Raw genomic sequence first — 19,856 nt, forward strand, 5'->3', positions numbered from 1 at the left:
GTTTGTTGCATTGTAAAATGTTAATTACATCCGGAGATATTGTAACCTAATGTTGACGATTGAGTACCACTCCTCCGCTGTTCGATCGTGTGTATCGGAGAGCACCGAATTACGTAGGGATCCAAAGGGAACGGTGATGGACCTTAGGTACAGAAGAGACTGGAACAGCACATTACGTCCACATGCTAACACCATTTTATTGGTCTTTTTCACTGACGCACATGTACATTACCATGAGGGGTGAGGTACACGTTCATACGTGGTTTCCGTTTTCAATTACGGAGTGGAATAGAGAGTGTCCCGACATGTCAGGCCAATAGATGTTCAAAGTGGTGGCCATCATTTGCTGCACACAATTGCAATCTCTGGCGTAATGTAGATCTGTAATGTACATCTGGTGTAATGTCGCCGCAGGCTGCCACCATACGTTGTTTCATATCCTCTGGGGTTGTAGGCACATCACGGTACACACCGTACATGATGGCCACCACATTGAACATCTATTGGCCTGACATGTCGGGACACACTCTATTCCACTCCGTAATTGAAAACGGAAACCACGTGTGTACGTGTACCTCACCCCTCATGGTAATGTACATGTGCGTCAGTGAAAAAGACCAATAAAATGGTGTTAGCATGTGGACGTAATGTGCTGTTCCAGTCTCTTCTGTACCTAAGGTCCATCACCGTTCCCTTTGGATCCCTAAGTAATTCGGTGCTCTCCGATACACACGATCGAACAGCGGAGGAGTGGTACTCAAGCGTCAACTTTAGGTTACAATATCTCCGGATGTAATTAACATTTTACAATGTAACAGACTGCACTGATTACGTATTTGTTTATATTTTCAGATGTGCTAACAAAACTAACGTGGTTCCATTTTAAAAAAACGTAGGTTTGTGTTAAAAAACATACTTCCGTTATTTTTGTATGGTTTGTATTAAACAATTACACTAGCCCCTCTCCTCACGTTCGGTCTGTGGAATCGATTCGTCAGTATTTGATGTGGTTTACGAAATATATCCAGCGGTAACGTTAGGTGACTCACCCTGTATAACAGCAGCATGAAAACTTGATGAATTTTATGGGCAAAAGATGACACAGGCAAGAACAAGCGAATTGAAAGTGAGAGCAATGGGCGATAGACGTGGCTTTATTAATTGTCAGATTGGAATAACTGCAAAAAGAAAACGAATGTTATAAGGAAAATTCACGAGGCCAGCGAAAACACAGGCAAGTGCGGTGCTAACAACGCCAATTAATAGAAATATAGCCAAAACAGCTCCTGCAGCTAAATTCGCTGCAGCGCAAACAATGCAACCAAGTACTGTGTTCGTAAAGTCAAGAACAAATGAAGAGGCAAAGCTAGTGCAACAAAAACTAACGACATTAATAAACCGGACCAAAGACAGAATTGCCGGCCGGTGTGGCCGTGCGGTTCTAGGCGCTTCAGTCTGGAACCGCGTGACCGCTACGGTCGGAGGTTCGAATCCTGCCTCGGGCATGGATGTGTGTGATGTCCTTAATTAGTTAGGTTTAAGTAGTTCTAAGTTCTAGGGGACTGATGACCACAGATAGTAAGTCCTATAGTGCTCAGAGCCATTTGAACCATTTTGAAAGAGTTTGTTTACGGAAGACCAAGCAAACCAATAACATAGCCATCCTGGAAACTGCCACACAGTGAACAACAAAAATCTGCAAGGTACACTGATTTGTGAACAGCCTAATAAAAAGAGACCTTTAATGATACTCTACGATATCCCTGAGGAACAGATGCAAAAGAACTTAAAAAGTACAATATATGTGTAGAACCTTGAAGATGAACTGACTAAGGAAAGTTTCCAAAGCGGCTCTACAGCACGCTTCAGTGGAGAACCAATGGGAAGAAAATTGGTCCATCAAGTTATTGAATTGCGCTCTGAGGTTACAACAGCTCTCATGAAGATACAGAAAGTATATCTTGGGTTCCGTTCGGGTTCAATAAAGGAGTGTCTAGTGGTGAGGCGGTGCGTTCAATGCAAAGACCTGGCAAAACATTGTGATAAACAAGTAATAATTTGGGGAAATTGTGGGGAAGAAGGTCATATCAGAAAAGACTGAAATAAAAATAAACAAGCGGCAGTGTGTTTGCCGTGTAAATATAGGGGTAAAAGTGCACAGGGAACAGATATGAATGTCGCACTTATCAAACCATCGTGACACGGCAGATTTTAAAAACAGATTGTGGGTAGGCGTCTCCTAACACTAGAAAGCATCAAGTGCCACCTATGTAAGAAACATAAATCACCATCGAGGAGGTGGACGGAAGCCGAACGATGAAGGAATTTATGGCAAAAAGTAATCAGTAAGTACCATAAAAAAGAGCATGCGCCATAGACAGAAGTAGAGCATCATGCACCTACGAAAAAACAGGAAAGAAGTTTTTGGCGAAAATTCGTAACAGTATGGCATAACAGAGAAGTAAGATCAGAGGCGGATGTAGGAGTGACGTGTGATACAGGCGATGAAGTTTCGGTGACACAAACTGGGCAGATGTACGTAGAATGCGACAGCACACATCATGAGAAATGCGCTGCGCTGCCTACAGAAGTAAAAGAAGATTCGACAACGCAAGACATGAATCTGCAACATAAACAGTATGAGACTCAGAGCCAGTACGTACAGGAAACAAACACATACAACTAAATAAGTAAACAATAAAACAAAGACCGGAATAGATCAGCGACAAAATTATGAAATTACAGAGAAAGTTATGCAACTCAGAAGACTGGAAGAGCCAGTGACGCTTATTGCAGCGTTGAGACATCTAGCAAGGTAAGGAAATGATCGAATGGCATTTATTGGCCGGGATATCCCCTTCCGGGTTCGGGCGCCGTATTGCAAGTCTTTTTAATTGACGTCACTTCGACGACTTGCGTATCAATGGTGATGAAAATGATCACGAAGGACACACAACACTCAGTCCCCTGCCGGGAATCGAACCTGGGCCCCCTTGCGTGGTAGGTGGTAACGCTATCGCTCCGCTACGGAGGCGAACATCTAGTAAGGTACAAACATCCAGAAAGTGAGCATATTACTTTTCCTGCACCTGATTTCGTAGACAGAATTCATCTGAGACTGAACAGTCTGCCAAAAGAAGTGCAAAAACTGGTGATGTTATTGAAGCGGTTTCTGCCAGAAAAGATCAATCATTCTCCTTTGATACCTTATAAAGGCACTTTGTGATGACGTATGGTCGTATAGCACGCGATTACAGGAGATTAAGAGAGGGCAGCTTAATGCCAGTTTCCGCGTATAAATGAGGCTAGAAGAGTGACAGAAGAGTTGCAGTTACATGTGTTGCGCCTCCAAGAACTGTATACAAAGGTAGGAAAGATCCCCAATATGCAAAATAACTGCCGAGATAGCCGCACAAGGGCAACATCCTATGGCAGCAATAATAGCATTTAACAAGGCCATAACCGTGAGCAAAATAGCACAGAACTATTCAGAGCACGTGATCTGTGTGGTAATGTCAATCGGATGAGAGAATTGCATCCTAATTTCCACGTACATTCAATTAAGTGATGAGATTGACGAGTATTTGCGAAGACTGAAGGATATTAATCACCTAGGACGAACTAAGCGTCTTGTGTACTGCACTGATGCAAATGCGAAGTCAGTATTGTGATATAGCCGCCTGACTGAATACGCGGAGGACAACTAGAAGAAACCATTATGGAACTCAACCGACAGGTATTGAAAACACCGTACAATCCACCAACCTACAAAGGGAGGATCGGAGTCGTATCAAATATTGATGGCCTTCTAGCAAATACAGCAGCGGAGTGCCGTGTCAAAGGTTGGAGGTTTGAAAGTGGAATGACATCAAGTGACCACGATATCATACGATATACCATCACTGGAAAGGAAATTTAAGGCGCCACAGGAAACGTGAGCATAAGGCCCAAATACAGCACCAACTGGAATGAACTAAGAAGAGTCTTTCAGTGTCCGGAAGTCGATCATTGGGTAATAATGCCGAAGTCAAAGCGCTAGAACTGACAATGGCTACACGTAGTGCAACGGAGGCATTGATATGTCTGAAGAGATCATTCTAAAGGAGTACATCTCATCTGGACCGAGGCGCTGCATAAATTAAGATGTGAAGCAGCATGACACAAGAAGAAAGAGTCCGAAGGTTGCACAGGTTGCATGTTAAAGAACGTTTAAAGGAAGAATTATAAAAAACAAAAATGGAACGGTGGAAACAATTCGTGGAGGCTAACTTAGAAACTGATCCTGCAGTGTGCCATATAAAATAGCCTTTGAGAAAATACAATCATCAATAATCTTATTCACCCTCAAATGGATGAGGGGGCGGTAAAAGAAAGTTTAGAACAGTCAGCTGCCCTCCTAGTGGAAACACTATTTCCTGACGATGGAGAAGAAGGCGAGGAAGATGAAAAAAAAAAATGAAATGAATTGATCGTTTGGTATTGTTGGCCACGAGGTCCCATCCGGATCCAAGTGCAAGTCTTATTTCAGTCGGCGCCACATTGGGCAACTTGCCGCCCATGATGGCGGGGACAGCACAGCACCCAGTCCCTGAGAGGAGAAATTTTCCAACCTGGTTGGGAATCGAATCCGGGCCTAGTGCATGGGAGGAAAGCAGGTTACCACTCAGCTAAGCAGGCGGACGGCGAGACAGATGATCAGCATAGGTTACAAAAAATGTTATGGGAACAATATAGAAACAATAAAATTGTGTACACCTTCGCCCGAGAAGAAATCTGGAAAATAATTTTAAGACTGTAAACGAAAAAATCTCCAGGACCGGACGGGATCCCTGCTGAAGTAATAGAAGCCCTATGTGGCCAATTAGATAGTTATCTGCGCGAACTGTACGAGTGTTCAAAAATGGTTCAAATGGCTCTGAGCACTATGGGACTTAACAGCTGTGGTCATTAGTCCCCTAGAACTTACAACTACTTAAACCTAACTAACCTAAGGACAGCACACACATCCATGCCCGAGGCAGGATTCGAACCTGCGACCGTAGCAGTCGCGTGGTTCCGGACTGAGCGCCTAGAACCGCGAGACCACCGCGGCCGGCTGTACGAGTGTCTCTTGCAAGGAAGTGTCCCTACGACGTGGAGGAACGCTGAAGTGGTAATAATTAGTAATGGTCAAGATAAGGATCCAATGGTACCCAAATTCTATAGATCAATTTGTATTTTTGAAACTATTATGCAAACGTTACAAGACCATAGACTGCTACACGGAGTGAGCCCTCACTAATACAGGTGTAGAAGAGTCAAGTCAACTGAAGACGCAATTAATAAGGCGATTTCGCTAGCGGCAGATACTCATTCTGCGTTTTCCTTAGCGATGATGATCGATGTTATTGGCGCTTTCGATAACCTATAGCGGCCGCCTTTCTTTGGTCATCTTAGGGATTTGGAGAGTTCAGAAGCGTTGTGCAGCTGCCCGAGAGATTATTGCCACGGGCGACGTGCTTCTTTAACATGGCCAGGAAAGAAAATAACGTAAACAATAACAAAAGGCTGTCCGCAGGGATCGAGTTTGGTCCAGAGTTTCGGGATGTCCAAAGATACATCACAGCAGTAACATAAGCGGACTAGTAGCATTTGCATATGATGTGCTACTCGTTGTAAGTGGTGAATCCAAAAGTATTGTAGAAGCAAAATGTAATGCGGCGTTCGACGAACTTGAGGTCTGGTGTCGAAATGCTAAAGTGCCATTAGCACCTCACGAAACAATGTACCCCTGCTAAAAGGGAAACTTTTAGGAGACTCTGCAATAAAATTAAATGATGTAACGATTAGGAGAAGGGCAGTAACGAGATATGTAAGTGTATTTCTGGACCAACGTCGTAACTTTGTACATAATATGGAAAAGGAAGCAGAAAAGATAGAAACGTGAAGAGTAAAATTATAACCATTTCAAATAGGCAATATTGGCTTCCCGCGCGACCTCTACGGTTGCAGGTTCGAATCCTGCCTAGGGCATGGATGTGTGTGATGTCCTTAGGTTAGTTAGGTTTAAGTAGTTCTAAGTTCTAGGGGACTGATGACTTCAGAGGTTAAGTCCCATAGTGCTCAGAGCCTTTTGAACCAATTATACCACCAATCTATATAAAAATCAGGCATTAGTCGTAAGACATTGTGCGAGCATTTGGACTAATAGATTGTAGAAAAAATGTTGAAATGTGTGTGAAATCTTATGAGACTTAACTACTAAGGTCATGGGCTTTAACTACTAAGGTCATAAGTCCCTAAGCTTACACACTACCTAACCTAAATCATCCTAAGGACAGACACACACACACACACACACACACACACACACACACACACACACCCATGCCCGAGGGAGGACTCGAACCTCCGCCGGGACCAGCCACACAGTCCATGACTGCAGCGCCTTAAACCGCTCGGCTAATCCCGGGCGGCAATAATAGATTGTAGATAATGAAGCCAAGTTCCTTAGTGAGAATGTTCAACGTGGAGTGCTACTAAGATTAACGGATGCCTACTGCACTACCCCGAATGATGCTTTGTTAGTAGTTCTAGAAATATACCTACCGGACTTGGGAATTAGGAAAAGAGGAGCCTTTTACTCGTTAAAGAAAGGTAATCAAATGGAAGTAAGAAAGTTGCTTGGAAATGAGGCCAGTTCGAAAAAGGTGGTAAAACATCGCATATTAGAACTGTTGCAAAATGAATGGGATACTTCAGGCACAGCAGGACAACATACGAATTTCTCCCTAACATCAGGGAGATTAAAAATGAGATTTCGTAACTAGTTGAGTGGACCGATACACCAACTGACTGGTAATGTCCCGTATGCTTCGTATCTGTACAAAATCAGAAGGCAGATGTGGACACACCAGAACATACATTGTGGGACTGCGTGCTCTATGAGTAAGTGGTGGGTAATAGACGAAAAGTATTAACGATGTTGGATCACTAAGGAGCAAGTCGACCTGGCGCATATTGGACGATACTGTAGCTGCAGCATCCAGAAAGACGAAGGAAGACTTCGCGACGCATTCAGCCATACTTCAGCACGCTGCTATCCAGGCTAGGCAACATACTTGAAGATGGAGAGAAGATAGCTAGCTCAGCGACCACCGAATGAAATAATTTCATAACGGTCCACATTGCATTGGTGCAAGCGATCATGGAGGTGCTGACTTCACGAGGTAATTGTGACGGGTGGAATAGCTTGTTATAGTGGAAAGGCTGCTGATGTGCTGCCCGACGCCTGAGGAACTCAACAGGCAAAGGCTGTTGACCACGGTAGCATGGGGCGGATCGAGTAGCGGGAGCAACCTTCAATTTAAATGCACCAAACAATCAGAGAACACATTATTTAGTGCTTACAGTAGTATTAGTACCTGGGTAAATGATGAAGGATTTTATTGTAGTTTTGTAGTAGCAGAAGAAATTATACTAAGTTAAAAATTAAGTATCGGGAATAAATAGTAAATACGCAATTTATTACTGCCTAAGTGATCTGTATGATCCGTTTTAGCTTTTCAGACAGTCGGTTTTAATTATGAAGAAAATGAAAATAAAAAATATGGATGCTAGTAACAAAGCTAGAGAAGAACAAACAAAAGATTCAGTTTAGGGATTAACCAACCATTGTTCCATACCAGGAGAGGAGTTTACAGTTTAGTACTAGAAGTAACTAAAGTACTGTTCGGCACGCTGGACAAAGCAGATGCTTCACATTATATCCTGAAACGCAAAAGAAACTGGTATAGGCATGCGTGTTCAAATACAGATATATGTAAACGGGCAGAATACGGCGCTGCTGTCGGCAACGCCCATATTACAAGCGTCTCGCGCAGTTGTTAGATCGGTTACAGCTGCTACAATGGCAGGTTATCGGGAGTTAAGTGAGTTTGAACATGGTGTATAGTCGGTGCACCAGCGATAGGACACAGCTTCTCCGAGGTAGCGATTAAGTGACGATTTTCCCGTGTGACCATTTCACGAATGTATCGTGAATACAACCTCTCAAAATAGTAAACAATTAATACCAATCAATAACAATAAGGCATTTTAATGATAAAGTCATTTTCATTCAATCAACTGTGAGTTCTTGCTGAAACTTTGTAAATTAACTAAACGAACATTGTTTTTGCCTTGTTTCACAAATTTTCTTATTAATGTTACTGCACAATCTGGGTTTCGGGTTATAAACCCATTTTTAAGTACATTAATGTACTTAAAAATGGGGTTATAACACGAAACCTAGGTTCGGCAGTAACATTAATAATATAATTAATGTACTTCTAAAAGAGCGTATAACCGGATTCCTGGGTAGGGCAGTAACATTAATAATAAAATTAATGGAACAACGCAAAAAACAGTGTTTGTTTAGTTAATCCGGTAAAACTTCTAATCTCCAACATCGCTGTGGCCGGAAAATTATCCTGCAAGAACAGGACCAACGACGATTGAAGAGAATCGTTCAGCGTGACGGAAGAGCAACCCTTTTCCAAATTGCTGCATATTTCATTGATGGGCCATCAACAAGTGTCAGCTTGCAAACCATTCAACGAAACATCATCGATGTAGGCTCTCGGAGCCGATGGCTACTTCCGCTGGCCACCAGACTCCCCAGACATGAACATTATTGAGCGTATCTGGGATGCCTTTCAATTCGTACTCTTACGGATGTATGGACAGCCCTGCGGCATTCACGTTGTCAGTAACCTCCAGCACTATTTCAGAAATTAGTCGAATCCATGTATAAAATAAATAAAATAAATAAAAAATGTTATTTTAAATATGTTAATTATTCTATCTGTATGATGGTGATTGTGATTGCAATTGTATTTGCTTATCTGGAACGTGGACGTTTAATTATTCGGTATCAGACGCTTGACAATGGCTTTTTCGTAAAGGCAATGTTACTCGTAGTTGACCGTGAAATAAAACTGAATAATCGGACTTCGTAATTAAATCATTTCCAAAGACTGCTGCGGTAGGTGCGGACTCATAATCTAAATCTCAATATTACAATAATTTGCCAGCCATGCCAATACGTCATACAGAGGTGATTGTCTACTAAACATAAAAAAGTTACACAGTTAGTTAAATCAGATATATTCAATGAATAAGCCTACAGTTCATAATCCTACTTACTTTTATAAATATAAATTCTTTACAGAATCGAGTGCCTAGTGTGGTTGCAACTCGCAGTATTCTTCTATAACATGAAATATGGCGGTGTGCCAGACAATAAAATAAAATACGTGCTTCTCGCACCACTTCAACCAGAGCTCTCTCTTTCTTAATCAAACATAAGAGTAACGTAATTGTGCTTTTGTTTTATCAGCGACACAGCGCTGCAGTTGTGTGCCATAGGCTTTATTTATTTGTCACTGATTATTTATTTAATTAATATTTCGCGTTTCCGAGGAAACTCACGCTCGGCATGCAAATGTGCCTTTATATTGCCCCCTGAATTGCGAGGCGAAAGGACACACCTGCAGGCGAGCAATTCACCTAAAGGCACAAGAAAATCTAAGTTATCTACAACTATTTACATGACTTACATTACACATTATACACATTATATACAAAATTTGAATGACGCGGGTGCGCCGTAAAAGTTCTAATGTTGGCAGTTAGAGTGCGCGCATGCGCAGAAGCGTCTGTGTAACTGCGGCACTGCCGTTATATCGTACAGTTAGATCACGCGGCACAGTATTGCAGATCATATTGTTCGTGTGCGCGCGTTTTTCAGTCGTTGCACAAAGAAAATATTCAACCAAGATTACATATGAAGACTACATTCTATGACAGGTAACTTAGTTTTAAATTTACAATATTTGTTATAACACAATACAACTTAGATTGTTGAATGTTGTTAGTTACATAGTATTGTTTTGAAATCTTCAAAGAAAAATGTCCGTATTTTTCAGGTGCGTTGACCTATACACATCGTGTCGTTATTACAGTTCATATTCATCCGCTGCACAATAATTTTTTACAGGTTAGTATCGTCGTGGTAAAGTTTTTTGATCACAGTAACATCGTTGTATAACAACGTGATTAATACATGAGCGTGTCCATTTCTCATTTCCATTATAGTCGTAGTGATGCAGTTCGTTGTGACTAAAAGCATTGCTTATTACAGATCAGACGTGACCCGTCGAGTAATTGGTCCACGTGCAGTTCGTTTTTTACATTGCGTGGAAGCTTGGTTGCAGAACCTCGGACGGCACATAGCTGGCGTCGATCCTTGGACAGTCCAGGTAAGAGTGTCGGTCACATTTCGAGAACATTTCATTCCCTGAAGTTCCAACCAAAATTCTTCCACCCGTCGTGTTGTTTTCTGGACAGGCACTTTGTGTCCATTTAATCCAGTTAACATCTTGAAGTTGGGTACTGTAGTAATATCACTAGACGATGCACGAATTATGCACTTCACATTTTCAGTTTTTTGCTGAATATAGCTCACCTAAATGTTCGTAGTTATTAATCAAGGAAATCGTTCATCGCGTTCGCATAGATACGCTGCATAATGAATGGCATTAACAGTTTCTTTCACGTAGGTTTCCGCGTAGTTGCAGAGTTAGTAATGTTCGTTAATGTCCGTGAACAGTGGTTCACTATGCAATGTCTTTTTGGCACTCGTTTTGTTCAAATTTTTACATAGTAACAGTTACACTATACATCAGTTAAAAAAATAAGTAATTATACATACACACGTCACATATTTTCTTAGCATAAACATAATATAGTTGCACATAAACATGTTTACATCATCATTACATCGCTATAGGTTATTACATTGTGTCACATTTGATTACATGAATTGCAGATATTTACATCCTCTTTAGCGGTTTTGCTGGGATATTATCGATGTTTTTTGTGATGTCATCTGAAATTAAGATAGGTTAGACACAACATTCATTACATCAGTAGGCAAGACCAGGCGTTTTCACTACTCAATAAATATTCAAAATAGTAAGAGAGAGAAGATGTTCGATTCCTCGCGTTTTGTGCGTGTGTGAAGAGTGTCTGTGTGGCCTTGACTACTGATAGATGCTTTTCGTGTTGAGAGATGTGCGTCTAATCTATTTCTCAAAGTAAAAGATCGCTACACAGATGACGTCTGTCGGTTCGTCAGGTGTCACACCAAGTCAGTGGTACCTTCAGTAACAAATGTTCTGTGAAAAATTAATATGTCATCCACTGCTACGTAATCATAAATTTTACTTTAATATTCCGTCTTTCAGGTGGAGGCGCGCGCTGAAAGAAGAGTTCTTCTGTCTTCAACTGCGTCACTGGAACCGCTGAAATGAAAATTTCTATACTACTTATTATCTGTGTTGTAACAACAGAGTTTTTCGAGTTGCTTAGCAATATTTTGATGGGTATGACTTTGACATTATTCAGCATGAAATGCTCTAAGATCTCGGTGTGCGTATAGCCCAATAATTTTGTTAGTTCTAGGATGTTGTAACAGATACGCACCAGGATGCGGTATGTTAACAATTATATAAGGTCCTTCATATAGCAGACGCCACTTAGCGTTGCGTCGTTTGAGTGCTACAGATTTATGATGAGTACGAAGTAGTACAAGCATTCCTACCTCCAATTTTTGTTTTCTTTTTATTATGTTTCTGTGATGTTTGTTTCGTATTTGTGCGTGATGTGTCAATGTAGTCAATACTTCTTTTATTTTCTGTTCAGGTGTGATTTCCTTGTCTAACAACTTAGGTAATGGTTCTATCCACTGATCGTTCTGTTTGCAATTGAACATGATCTCGTTAGGTGTGTAATTCGTATCGTAAATATTTAAGTTATTGTGTACGTCTTCGAAAAGACTTAGGTAGGACACCCAATTAGTATGTTTTGATGAAATATAGGTCCTCATGAATCGATTTAATTCTCGGAAAAGACTCTCAGTCGCGTTACATTGTGGACTAAACCTCGAAATAAATATACTTTTAATGTTATTTTCCTTCAAGAAATTTCTCCATTTGTACCCAGAGTAGTATGCTGCATTATCTGATAGAATTGCTTTAGGTTTTTCCACGTGCGTCAGGTAATCACTTGAGAATCTTCGTATTATAGCATTTGCAGTGGCGGATTTTAAAGCATAAAGTTTTACATGTTTAGAAAATATATCGTAAAAAGCTAAGATATATTTGACGCCTCCAGAGCTTGCTGGATGCGGTCCACTGATGTCAGTACACAGAATTTCCAGGGGTTTACTAGGTAAAATAGAATGTAAATCTGTTTTTGTGGATAAATTCTGAGGTTTTGATTTTTGGCATATGACACATGTTTTTAGTTCCCTGTAAATTTTTCTTCTCATATTGCTAAAATAACAGTATGTACTGAGCTTTGCCAAACACTTTTTCGTCCCATAATGACCCCAAACTAAGTGTGTGTGCCAAATTAGATTACGTTCAGACTCTTTGGGAATGCATACACACCAGTTAGTAGCATTTGGATGTCGGCGGTAAAATAACACATCATTGTGTAACTTGTAATACTTAGTCAAAGGATGATTGTGTTTTTCTACCAGTAATTTTATTATCTTATACCAGTGAGGATCAGATTTTTGTAATTCAGCCATGTTTCTGCACATATCAATATAATATTGGTGATACTGCTTGTCTTGCATTAAGAGAATCCTGTAGTCATTTATATTTTCTAAGTCACTGTTGGTATCATTCATACCTTGTGGAAGTCTAGACAAAGTGTCTGCAATGGTGTTGTCCTTACCTCTTATGTACTTAATTTCAAAAGAGTAGTTCTGAAGTGTAACTGCCCATCGTGATAGTCTAGGATGTACAAGTTTACAAGTTAACAAAAATGTCAGGGCCTGGTGATCGGTGTAAATTACCGTATGTTTCCCAAATAAATAATAATTGAATTTCTTGAATGCCCATACTATGGAAAGTGTTTCTAACTCAGTAGTGGAGTATGTACGCTCACATTCAGTTAGAGTGCGACTCGCAAACCCAATAATTCTTATCTGTTCCTCCTTTTTATTCTTTACAACTTGAAATAAGCAACAGCGCAAGCCAGTACGTGAAGCGTCACAAGTCATACAAAAATCTAAATTGAAATCTGGATGGCTCAATATGTTAGCATTCACTAAAGCATGTTTAATTGTATTAAAGTCATTCTGGCACTGTTCCGACCAGGTCCAAACTTGATTCTTTCTGAGTAGATTTAGCAGATGTTTACTGTTCAAAAGTGGTTGTGGCAAAAAACGTCTGAAAAATGAACATAGCCCAAGGAATGATTTTAACTGCTTTTTAGTTCGAGGGCTAGGAAAGTTTCTGATAGCATCTAATTTACTGGGATCCTGACGTATGCCCTGTGAATTAATGATATGTCCTAAATACTTTATCTCACTGCAACCAAATTTTGATTTTCTTAGGTTGGCTGTGACTCCAGCTTGTGCAAATTTTTCTAAAATTCTTTGAAGAGTGTCAACGTGTTCATTCCAAGATTGTGTAGCTATCAGTATATCATCTACATAGTGTGTGACTGCCTCAACTAAATCGTCGCCAAGCACGGTATCCAGGGCTGTAATGAATACCCCAGAGCTGACATTCAGTCCGAAGGGTAGAACACAAAACTGATAGGTTCGCCCCCCGAACATAAATGCAGTATATTTCCGAGAATCAGGAGTGATACCCACCTGCCAAAACGAATTAGCGAGATCTATTGTGGAAAAATATTTTGCATCTAGAAATTTCTGTAATTGCTCTTCTAAATTTTCAGGTTTTGTGTGAACCGGTAAAATTATTTCATTAATAGCTCGTGCGTCTAACACTAACCTAATGCTTCCATTTGATTTTTTGACAACAAGTAGAGGACTACAATAAGGTGAGGTGGATGGTTCAATGACCTTCCAGTCTAACATTTGTTTTAATTCTTGCCACACAGCAGGTCGTTGAGATAACGGTACGTTATATGTCTTATGGTAGAAGATCTTGTGAGGCTTAACTTCAATCTTGTACACATACGTGTTGATAACACCTAATCGTTTGGTAAAAACTTGTAAATATTTGGATAACACTTCCTGTAGTTTTATACGTTCATGTACACTGAGAGCTGTAGCTTCACTTATCTTATGATCAAGCAATGTTTTCAAGTCCATTAGCTCTGTGTCACATGACTGTGTTTGCATGTCTTGAATGTCATTGTCAAGTACTAACTGAACCTTGTACCCTGTACAGTGTTTGTCATGCTTTAGAGTTCTCCTGTCCAAATCAATAATAATTACACTGCCTTTATCATTTAAAATACATTTACCTTTGGAGAAGTCTATAATGCAGTCCTTCTCGCTCATAATATCTATTCCTAATATGCAATTTGTCACAAGGTTTTGTACAACCAGGAATGGCCATTGTACGGTTCCATTACCTATTTTAACGTTTACAAAAACTTGCTTCGTAACCCTACATGACTTATTACCTAGTGCAGTAGTTATTTTACAGTTTTGGGCAGGAAACTCAGGCACAGGTTCCAATTCACACATCTTTTTATAGAAATTAAAAGACAAAACGCTCACAGCTGCACCTGTATCTAGGATAATAGTGGTTGGAATCCCACCTACTACTCACCAGTAGTAGATGCTAAAACAATTTCATTTGTGTTTAAACGACATTGTGTACTGTCTTGTAAAAGTTCATCTGATATGTTGTTATTGTGGTTGTATCTTATAAATAAAACAGGTAGTTTTTGTTTAGAATTACTCGGCATATCATTATTCTGTTGTTCAAGTGTGGTGTCAAATAACTGATTAACATTGAAGTCGCCCCCCAAGAATTCTTCAGCCACGACCTGGGGCAAAGTAGTGACTGTTTCTAGTTTGTTGGATTATCATTTGTACTAGGTACTGACACAGATTAAGGTTGTGCATCAGGTGTCATTTCTATTATATTCACATTCGGATATTGCCTATTACGATCTCCAAACTTTTGCGGTTGTTGTTGCTGTTGCGCATTATAACTTACCTGTCGGTCGTAAGGTATGCTCCAATTTTGACCTGGTGGCTGCTGTGGTAAAGCAGAGTTTGAATGAAAGTACTGATCGTTACGAGTCCAACCTTGATGCTGTCTTGGCTCGTAGTTATTATTATTTCTATTTCTGTTTGTGTTTTTGTTATTACCTTTGTATCCGTTGTTACCGTTGTAGTTATTACCGCGGTGCCTTTTGTATGGATTGCCGCATGAAATGTTATTACTGTTGTAACTATTGTTTGTATTGGAATACGCGTGTTGATTTTGATTTCCGTACTGAGACGGCATGTGAGTTTGCTGTTTTTGTTGTACCGCGTATCCAACTGTGGGCGCGCCAGAATTGTGTTGGCAAGCCTGCATGTTTTGCATACCACTAGTGTAAACATTGTGGCTGCTGTTTTGCCGCGCGAAGCGCTGATCTTCAAGTAACATGTCAACCGAATCTAAAGCTGTTAAAAAATAATCTGAATCGTCGTCCGGGATATGTAGAAGTTTTTCCTTAATGTTGAAAGGCAATTTGGCCTTCAACGCACGGAGTATATCACGCGTTGCGACTGGTTCGTCTAAAAAATGTCCCATGTTCAAGTATTTTTCAAAATATCTGCGTAAGTTACCATTTTTACTGTTAAAAGTTTCAGGTTCTAAAATTTGTCTTCTGAGTCGCTCCTGGACGGATTGCGACCAGAATTTGTTCAGAAAAGCACGCTCAAACTCACTGTACGTGGTACATACGTCAGCTTGACTGTATGCCCAGACAGCTGCATCGCCTTGGATGTAACCGACAATATATGAAATCTTTTTCCGGTCACTCTAAGTGCGTGGAAATGCGTTACTAAAAGATTTAAGAAAAATCACCGGATGAATGGTTCGTTTTTCTGGGATAAAAATCTGAAATTGCCTGTGTTTCATTAAGCTTTCATCTTCCTTCGCATTGTGATATGGATTTATTCCACTGTAATTACTGGTATGTTCAGCTGGCGAGTAATTACGATAATGTTGCTGTGGTTTACCATGATAATAGCTTGTGTTTGTGTTTCCACATCGTGGTATGTGTTGTAGTCGTGGTGTGTTTTGTTCTTGTGTATTTGTCGTGTGCGGAATGTGTGTATCATACTCGAATGTATATTGGTTTCTGAACTGTACATTTTGACTGATATTTTCGTTACATTCAGACTGTAGTTGATCGGTGAATTGTCTCATGGGTGCAGTGACGGATTGTACTGCGTCACTGATCAGCTGTTTGTTATTAGTAATGTATTGCGCTACGGAGTCGTGCACAATTGTTGGTAAATTTTCACGTAAGCATCTATCAAAATGTTTGTATTTGTTCTCAACCCAATCATGAAATTCTTTATTAATATTTTGAAAATGAGCTGTGGCATCTGATTGTAAGATGTCAGTCAGGTGTTGTTCAACATTGTCAAATTTATTCTGTACGTCAGTAATTCGTTTTTCAAGATTGTCATGTACTGAAGGATATGTTTGAATTTGTTCAGTAAGAACTTCACACGTGACATTAAGGTTTTTTACTTGTGTCTGTAAAAGTGCTACGTCAGTTGTAGTCTTTTCTTGTCTCGTATTGAGCTGGGAAAATTTAGTACTGAGTTCGGTCATCTGTTTGGTCAGTGTGGCGTCTATAAGTTCCACACGCTTACATAAAGTGTCATTACCTATCTTGATTGCTATGAGATCAGATTTTATTTCGTCATTTTGTGTTTTTAACTGTTCATTTTGTGTCGCTAATTGTACCTTTAAGGTTGCCATGTTTTCGGCGTTTTGTTTCATTAGCATTTGTAACATGTCGGCAATGTTTACCGTTTGCAAGGTCTCTGCCCCCGCCGCGTCATTAGACGTGACGTCATGCATTAACATGGGCTCTGATTGAGATTTTGAAATTTTTGTAGTGGACGGCCTATCGTCAAAATTTTCGTCAACGCTTCCGTCAATGTTTGATGAATCGTCACTACCGGTTGCTGTCGTAAAGTCATTTTCTAACACTTGTCTCACGTCCGAGTCGGATTGCGTCTGAATAGTACGTCCTTGCTGTTCCATTTTTGCGTATTGTTTTCTAGTTATTACCATGCCACACGTGATATATTTTTCAAGAAAATTTTTGACACTGATTTTAAAATAAAATGTAGTTGAGCATGAATCGCTCGTAGAAACAATGGCTGTCTGTTAATTTAAAAATATAAACTGAATTTGAGATTATTGGTAATGGCTGCTGGCCATGTTACATGATATCGTACAGAAGTCGGCCATATTGTACACTCGTGTATTGGTATTGTTGCATACGTTATTGTTTAGGGAAAAGTACTGAGAATGAAATTTATCACTGAAACTGTTATGCGGAAAAGAAACACTACAGAATTTACTGAAAAGCTAATACACTGAATTATACGTCTGGTCAAGCCTACCAATGCAAAGATGCTGCGTCTTACCTTATTTTGCTGGAAGTTTCATTGCGTCTTCCCGCAAAATTTCAGAATTGGAAAATATCTTCAGATTTTGTTATCTCTCATACATTGACGTCCAGGTCCAGAAAGTTGATTTTTTACATGAAACAAAGAGAACAATGTAACAAATGACAAAATAACAAGTCCTACACGCAGTCGCCAATACAAAATAAATAAAATAAATAAAAAATGTTATTTTAAATATGTTAATTATTCTATCTGTATGATGGTGATTGTGATTGCAATTGTATTTGCTTATCTGGAACGTGGACGTTTAATTATTCGGTATCAGACTCTTGACAATGGCTTTTTCGTAAAGGCAATGTTACTCGTAGTTGACCGTGAAATAAAACTGAATAATCGACTTCGTAATTAAATCGTTTCCAAAGACTGCTGCGGTAGGTGCGGACTCATAATCTAAATCTCAATATTACAATAATTTGCCAGCCATGCCAATACGTCGTACAGAGGTGATTGTCTACTAAACATAAAAAAGTTACACAGCTAGTTAAATCAGATATATTCAATGAATAAGCCTACAGTTCATAATCCTACTTACTTTTATAAATATAAATTCTTTACAGAATCGAGTGCCTAGTGTGGTTGCAACTCGCAGTATTCTTCTATAACATGAAATATGGCGGTGTGCCAGACAATAAAATAAAATACGTGCTTCTCGCACCACTTCAACCAGAGCTCTCTCTTTCTTAATCAAACATAGGAGTAACGTAATTGTGCTTTTGTTTTATCAGCGACACAGCGCTGCAGTTGTGTGCCATAGGCTTTATTTATTTGTCACTGATTATTTATTTAATTAATATTTCGCGTTTCCGAGGAAACTCACGCTCGGCATGCAAATGTGCCTTTATACATGCCACGTCGTGTTGAGTCACTACTGCGTGCTCGCGGGGACCTACACGATATTAGGTAGATGTACCACTTTCTTTGGCTCTTCAGTGTAAAACACGCATCAACGCAATGGAAACGAGATGAGAAAGTTTGCTGTGACTCTCAAAGGAACAAGTTGTGTACAAACACCATTTTTTGTGCTGAACCACAAGGCAGATTACAAATTGGGTGCCCGCATCTCGTGGTCGTGCGGTAGCGTTCTCGCTTCCCACGCCCGGGTTCCCGGGTTCGATTGCCGGCGGGGTCAGGGATTTTCTCTGCCTCGTGATGGCTGGGTGTTGTGTGCTGTCCTTAGGTTAGTTAGGTTTAAGTAGTTCTAAGTGCTAGGGGACTGATGACCATAGATGTTAAGTCCCATAGTGCTCAGAGCCATTTGAACCATTTGAACCATTTTTGAACAAATTGGGTAATGAGAAAATATTAAATGGCTCAAATGGCTCTACACTACGGGACTTAACATCTGGGGCCATCAGTACCCTAGACTTAGAACTACTTAAACCTAACTAACCTAAGGTCATCACACACATCAATGCCCGACACAGGATTCTAACCTGCGACCACAGCAGCGCGGTTCCGGACTGAAGCGCCTAGAACCGCTTGGCTACAGCGGCCTGCTGAGAAAATATTAAGAAACGATGATGATGCAAGATTAAAGAGAATACCAGCGTCTGTCAACATCAGGTAAATGATTCAGTTAGTTTCACTATTTAGCGGATTATGTGCTGTGTAACGAGCAGTTGGCGAGTGCCACCGTGCTCGCACAAAAAGAGATCCTAGCAGCACGTTTCGTGAGTATGATACAGAGAGTAAAATACTTAATGGGGATTCAGCACCATCTTATTGATATACGAATCCCCATATCTTTATCAGAAGCATATTGACACGTGCTCCTACAAGTAATGAACCTAGAAGTCTTTACGTCAGATAATGTATCACGATATCTCATTAGCATTCCACTGGCAGAAAGCAAAGAATGTTGTCACTTCCAGCTGCAACGAGAAATTTGTAGAATTTAATTTATTGTTGAGTTAAGTGAAATTTTAATCTCTCTTTGTTGGCATTCACTGTTGGTATCATTTATTGTGCCCAACAGAGGAAACCTTGGGATGGTATATGCTACTGCTAATCCTTGCTTCTTTGTTAACAGAGTGTTAGTAGAGGTGTCAGCTTGGACAGAGCATATTTTAGGCTTTGGTATTCCGTGTTGTGTCCACCTTTGTAGCTCAGTGCTCAGAGTAGCTGGCTGCCATGTGGAAAACCTGGTTTTGAGTCCAGGGAATTTGCAGTGATTTATCCCTGCTGAGAACTCAGTTTCATGACATCAAATGAGGTGCCACTTAGAGAATTAGCGGTTCCAAGATCAAGAGAGCCAACAACGGTTGAGACAGCAGTGTGTTGACCCTACGCCACACCATATTTTATCCAATGACGCCACTGCAGAGGATGACACGGTTGTTTGTCAGTCCCTAAT

This window comes from Schistocerca piceifrons, chromosome 4 (assembly GCF_021461385.2).
Source record: "Schistocerca piceifrons isolate TAMUIC-IGC-003096 chromosome 4, iqSchPice1.1, whole genome shotgun sequence".
NCBI lineage: Eukaryota > Metazoa > Arthropoda > Insecta > Orthoptera > Acrididae > Schistocerca > Schistocerca piceifrons.